The sequence below is a fragment of the Hylobates moloch genome, unplaced genomic scaffold (assembly GCF_009828535.3).
Source record: "Hylobates moloch isolate HMO894 unplaced genomic scaffold, HMol_V3 SCAFFOLD_13, whole genome shotgun sequence".
NCBI classification, from domain to species: domain Eukaryota; kingdom Metazoa; phylum Chordata; class Mammalia; order Primates; family Hylobatidae; genus Hylobates; species Hylobates moloch.
Genome location: NW_026652288.1, coordinates 61,646,457 through 61,653,776, shown reverse-complemented (window position 1 = coordinate 61,653,776; position 7,320 = coordinate 61,646,457).

Here is a 7,320-nt window from a genome sequence, read left to right as displayed (position 1 = left end):
TAATCCTAGCTACTTGGGAGGCTGAGGCAAGAGAATTTCTTGAACCCGGAGGGTGGAGGGTGCAGTGAGCTGAGATGGTGCCGCTGCACTCCAGTCAGGGCAACAGAGTGAAATTCTGTCTCAAAAACAAAAACAAAAACAAAGCAAAAACAAAAAAACAAAGAATTGTATCTCATTTAACATACCCACAATATATAAAGACTGCTAACTAATCAGCAACAGGGAAAAAGTCCCAATCCAATAACAATAACAAAATGAGCATTATATTTCAGACAAATCACAGAATAAAACTGTAAAATAATTAGTAATCATATGAAAAAGTCCTCAATCTCATTAACAATCAGAATCAACAAACAAAAAATAAGATAATGCTTGCCATTCACAGTAGGAAACATTTAGAGTTGGTATTCTAGAATTGAAGAGGTGTGGAAAAATTAGAAATCCCATGACTTATTGATAAAAGAATAAAATATGGTTTTTTGTATTGTATACAGAAAGATATGTGCAAAGATGATGACTACAGCACAATTTATAATTGACAAAACTTGGAAACAGTATCTAGATTATCAGATCAGTGACACAGTTCTGTATTAGAGGGATAGAGATTTCCAAGATGCACTGTTAGGTGAAAAACACATCAGAGAAGAGCTGTATAAAATAATCCTCTTTATGTAAAAAACAAAACAAAACAAAACACTGTGTAGCTGTGTATATACTTATTTGTATGTATATAACATTTACTGAGCGCTTACTCTATGGCAACCATCATTCTAAATTCTTTACATATTTTAACTTCCTTAATCATCATAAAAATCCTGTGTGGTAGATACCATTACTACTCTCATTTTACCGACTAGAAAACAGGCACAGAGATTGTCAAGTAATTTGCACAAGTCACAGGCACAGGAAGTAAAAAAGAAAGAATTCAAACTCAGGTAGCTTGATTTTCCTTCTTCTATCTTATTTTCTCAATTTCTTTCTCCACCTTCCTCCCTTCCATTCCCTTTTTTCTTCCCTCCCCCCACCTCTCTTAGTATGTCTTCAAATGTTTGTGTCAACTTTGGTTAGCTGGGTAATGGGGAGAACAGCACCGGGAATGGAGAGGGTGAGGTTTCATTATTCTCCATATATGACGTTATTGTTTGGAAGATCATGTGTTTGTTTGTTTGTTTTTTGAGACGAGTCTTGCTCTGTCTCCCAGGCTGGAGTGTAGTGGCTGGATCTCGACTCACTGCAACCTCTGCCTTCCGGGTTCAAGCGATTTTTCTCCTGCTTCAGCCTGCCCAGTAGATGGGATTACAGGAGCACAACACCACACCCGGCTCATTTTTGTATTTTTAGTAGAGACGGGGGTTTCACCATGTTGTCCAGGCTGGTCTTGAACTCCTGGCCTCAGGTGATCCGCCCACCTCGGCCTCCCAAAGTGCTAGGGTTACAGGCATGTAAATAAATTTTTAAAAAATCAGTAAAAACGTCAGTGCAATATGTATTTATTTACTGCAGGAGGGTGTGCCAGTTGCAGGCACACCCTGAAAAATCAAAGGCGCGTCCTGAAAAATTAAACATTCTACACACCTCATCATTTTCACTTAAAACAACTTACAAATTTTCACTTAAAACAACTTAAAAATGCTTTTTGATGGAAAGAAAAGGGAGAAGGGCAAGGGCTAGAGACAAAATAATCTCGACCACTCCTCATTTGTAGTCTAAGCTCCCTCACCTTGAAAAGCTACAGGCTCTTAAGGGATGGAGGTCAAGACCAGAGGTGAGGAAGTTCCCGGGGTAGGCCACTCCCCACCTGATGATTTTCCAGTTCCAGCTGGTGTCGAGGTCCCAGTTCATCTCTGCCCTTAACCACCGGACAAGCGTTTCCGGAGTCTCTCCGAAGAGCAAAAAAGGGGACGGGGATGGGGAGAGGGAGACGGGACGGGCTGGGTGGCAGCTCCGCGTCGCACACGGGGTGGTGGGTGCAGTCGCGCTCCCAGCTCGGCCGCGCTCCAGCAGCAAAGCCGGATCCCCTGAGCCCGCGCAGGGACCAGGGGAGGGAAGCCTTGTTGTACTCTCGGGGTCCAGAAACCTAAACTAGGGGCTGCTACAGGTGTAGACTCTGAGGCTGGTCCAGGCCGCTTTCCCGCCGACTTCACACTCTGAGGGTTGTGCAACAGGTGTGCGTGGCAGTCAACGGTCAGAGGGGAGGAAGCCATGCTAGGACCTCGGCTCGCTCAGGGCTGTGCGGGAGCAGCTGCAGCCACGGGTAAGGGGGCAGCTTTCTCAGGCGCCTCCCTATGGGACTGGGGTGTGCGTAGCTAGTGGGGACGATGCTCCGCCCCATAATTGTGTTTGCGTCAGAGGGCGGGGCAAGGGCCCCATGGGCCTCGGGAAGCGACACCTGAAGTGGAACGGGAACTCCGCAAAGGGCCCCAGGCGGCCCAGCGGCACCCTGGCTCACCCCAGAACCATTCGAATGACAAGGGGTGCCCTGCCTGAAAACGCTTCGCGGGGCTCAGCTTCCCCTTAGCTACACTGCTTTACAGGTAGAGACCGGCCCTGAATCCTGGGCAGAGGCTGGGCTCAGGAGCATGTGCCAGCATAGTGGGGCTCTTAGAAGCGACGGTTAATACAGCCTGCAAGCTGTCATTTATAAGTAAGTATTCAATGAAGTCCCCCAGGAGCCCACATCTATGCTAGGCCCTCTACAATACCAGCTTAGAAAAGATAGTGGCGGTATCTAGCACGGTTCCTAAGACCATTAGCTCCAGTCAGGCTCCCCGACTTTAAATTCGGCCTCTACTGCTTCACATCTGTGGACTGTCAGCCACTTTCTTCATATATGTTCTTTCCATTGCCTCATCTCTGAAATTGTGTAACTATTAAATGAGCTACAGAGTATTACGTGTGTTAATGTAAAGTTCTTAGAGCAGTGCTTGGCACTACAGAAAGTACTCAGTGAAAGTTAGCTTTTATTATTTTAAATATTTGACAAAGTTCCTGCTTCTCCAAGCTGACTCTCTGGTTCCCATGTGGTTTCATTCATGCATTGTTATTCCTGGAAGTCTTGGCATGGCCACTTCCCAGTTCCAGGAACAGGCAGTCGTTGTTTTTTCTGGCTTATCACATTGAGATACATGGTTACTACAAGTGACAGTTAAACGTGTCAGGCAGTTTGGGGGCTCCCTTCTTGAACTTTTTCTAAGAGCAGATCTTTCTCTTAATGCCACCCTGTTTACAACAATAGTAGGCTTCGAACAACGAGAAAATGCAGGGAAATGAAAAAGACATATAAAGGGAAAGAGTGGATTTCTGCAATTGGATAGAAAAGTGGCATGTAAAATAGCTGGTTTATAGATCAAACTGCCTTTAGATCTGTAAAGGAGCTTAGAGTACAGGTGGAGAGACATCAAATGTGTGTGAGCAGACCCTTATGTACCTCTCCATCTTCATCTCTTAAGAATGTCTCCCTCTTTTGCTCTGTAACCTCACTGGTCTTCCTTTCCTTGAATGAGGCCAGTTCCTCCAGCTCAGGAATTCTACCTATGAAGTTCCCTCTATCTATAATGCCCTCCAACACCCCACCCACCGTACCTCCATAGACTAGTTGATTTGAGACTTCCTTCAGCTCCCAGTCTGACTTTTCTTAAACCCCCTACCACCGTCTGAGTTAGTGCCCCATAACCCTTTCTTATAGCAACATTAATTTTATTTATAGCACTTAGAGTATTTTTAATAATATATTTAATTCTTAATTGTCTGTCTCCCCTAGTGTCTAGGTATTGTGCTCTAGTGCCTGGTATAGTGCCTTGCATGCTCTATGCCTTCAATTAATTCCTTAAAAACCACACAAGCTTTATATTTAGTGAATATTTATATAGGAATAATTTCTATATGTATATATGTGTATCTGTGTATATACACACTCTATTGCACTGCCCTGAATAGTGCTAAATTAAAAGTCCAAAAAACTTTTTAATCAGAACTTAACAGTTGCACTCTTCAATTTTCCATATGTTCTTTTAATAAGTGATTAGAAAAAAATGATGTCTCCATATGTTGTCTGCTGCTGTAACAGAATACCTGAGACTTGGTAATTTATAAAGGACAGAAATTTATTTCTTACAGTTCTGGAGGCTAGGAAGTCCAACATAATCATGTGTTGCTTAAATACAGGAATACATTCTGAGAAATGCATCATGAGGCAATTCTGTGGTTGTGAGAACATCATAGAATTTACTTACACAATCCTGGATAGTATAGCCAGCCTACTATTTAGGCTGGGGTGGTGGGGTTGGGGGTGTTGAGGAGAGTCAGATTGAGAGCTGAAGGAAGTCTCAAATCAACTAGTCTATAGACGTGTGGGTGAGTGGGGTGGTGGAGGGCATTATAGACAGAGGGAACTTCACAGGTAGAAGTCCTGGGCTGGAGGGAACTTGGCTCATTCAAGAAAAGGAATGACCAGTGAGGTGGCAGATAGCCTACTAGACCTAGACTGCGTGGAATAAGGTATTGCTCCTAGGCTAGAAACCTGTATAGCATGTTAGTGTACTGAATACTGTAGGCAAGTATAATATAATGTCAAGTATTTATGTATCTAAACATAGAAAGGGTACAGTAAAAATAATCTTACAGGACCACCATCATATATGTGATCTGCTGTTGTGGTGCATGACTGTATGGAGGCACCAGCATCTTGTGAGGGTCTTCTTACTGCATCATCCCGTGGTGGAAAGTGGAACGGCAAGACAGCAAGAGAGAGTGGAACTTGATTTCCTTACAAGCCTACTCTGGCAATAACAAACCCACTCCCAAGATAACGACATTAATCTATTGATGAAGGTAGAGTGCTTATAAACGAATCATATTTTATTAGGCCCCACCTCCCAACACTGTTGCATTGGAAGTTAAGTTTCCAACACATGAACTTAGCTCACACATTCTATCCATAGCACCTGGCCTAGTTAAAGCTAAGTGGCACAAGAGTAAATTGAAATTCAAGCCTTTTCTGTCTTACATAAGAAAGATGCAGAAAGAGGTTCCACAGGTGTGCCTTGATTCTGTCCTAAAACCCTTTCCCGGGAGCTTTTCCTGGTGTAGGCGCTCCTAACCTAATCCTAAATCGATTCCAGAACTATTATTCTGTTTCCAAAGTGATACTGTGTCTAGGTTTTAGGGAGGATAGTTCATTGATGTCACTTAAGAATGCTTTCCAGGTGGAAAGTTCTTTAAGTTTGAGGCTTCAGATTCCATACAGCACATTAAAATCCCATTCGTGAGTTTGAAAAAAAAAAGTCTTCGAACAAATTTCACTGAAGGATGTCAGTCTTCCTTTTTTCAGTGAATTAGAGACATCGGTGCAAAGAATATGAATTATTAATCATCTTAATTCAGCTAGTTAGCAAACTGTATCACATTTATTAAAATCACTTTTATTTCTATGGGTTTAGTTTCACCATTTATTAGGAGGAAAGGAAACAATTTGTGAGGGAGCTCTGGGTTGTCAGGAAAGGCTTTTCAGAGTAGTAAAGCAATCAAATGAGAATAACTGATTCAGTATTTGTTTCCTTTGTCTCTTTGGTTTACTTTTTAGTTTTGTAGAACCCTTGATCTGTACCATCTCACTTCGTCCTAGTTGATGTATCATCTGCATTTTTATTCAAGGTTTAATATAAAATGCTATAAAAGGCTATCCTACACTGGTTTTAAGCATATTTATTTTGTTTGTTAAGCATAAAATATGCAAGAGGATTTTTATGGAATGACTCCTTGTTACAAGGTACTTTGCATTTATAATCAGCCACAGTCACCTCAGTTTCATCCCATGTCTTACAAGTATGATGTGCTGTATACTCAAAGCCTCACCACCTGCTTGCCCCACCCATTTGCTTAAATGTATCAATTTTTTCTAAGCTTAATTTTTACCAAAACTGGAGTTCAACAGATGAATATTTTTCCTTCTTAGATGTTAACTGAACATTTTTAAAGGTACAAAATTTACATACAAACATAACCCAAATGACATGGAAGTTACTTGATTTGTGACTTACCTCTGTAATGTTCCCCTGGCCTACTTGAAATTCCTACCTTCCTTCTAGTCTAGTATCTTATTCTCAGTTATTGAGAGGAAGTTAGGGACCCAGAATTCTTGTTTTCAGAGCAGTAGAATTTTGCTAAAATAATTCAAAACATTTATCCCTATCTTGGGGCTGGAAGAGAATGTGAAATGCTTTATCCTCTGTTTTGAGGGAATGAGGGAAGGAGCTTGTTCTTACGCAATTAACAAGTAAATTTAAATAAATAATCCAAATCTGGTGTGGGTAAACAAATTTTAGTTTTAGGAACTTTCAAAATTAAGTATGCTTCCCCTTTGGGTTCCAGATTTTACAGTAATACTTTTTGAAAGCAGTAAGATAAAAATTTCAGGACCTCAAGAGATGGGTCAAAAGAGTTTCACTGTAATATGAATTTTGAAGCCAGAACTGGAAATCCCCTGTGCTGTGTCTTCCTCTTTGTGGTAGTAGAGGTTACAGTTATCAAATAGTCCAGAGAAGCAATGGGAAGTTACGATTTCTGATAGAAAAATTTTAACAGAGGTGTACTTGTATGCAAATAATATATGATGCCTCAGTTTCCTCCAAAGTCTTAGTTAACAGAGTTAGAAAAATCAGATTATATTTGAAGTTCTGTGTTCATACTGGAGTAATTATTATTCCAATGGTACAATATACAACATAACTTTATTACATATTTTGGTACAGCATAAAGATGATTTTCCCTTTCTCTGAAGTATTTCTGAAATTAAAAATGAAATAAGTGTGGTAGAAGCCACTGTTTATGAATTATCATGCTAAATTAACTCGTTAATTAATTCATTCAGGGAACACCCTGTTATTCCCCAAACTGAGTGATATATTTCTTGGAATAGACTTATTACGCTTGGGAAAACCCAAAGGATCATTATAACAGCAAACAGGAATGTGGGCATCCACATAGTGGACTTTAGTGACCTGGCACACAGTGCCTTATCTACTTGGCACATGTACAGGTACAAGGAACACTTAACATTTTGCACCAGAGCTTATTACATACCATTTTCAACGCTTGAGATATTATATAAATGCTAAAATTCTAAAACCTATAGTAAAGCAAAGACCCAGATTTTATACCGTAGTAGCTTTGCCAGTAAGTCTCATCCTCACTAACTTATCTTTTAAGATTAAAAATAACGTAACGAAGTGGGAAGAAAAAGAGCAAATGTGAACAAATTGTCATTGTTTTAGAATCTGCTTCTTTTCCTTTCTGGTATTTCTGTGCAAGGAGAGAATGATC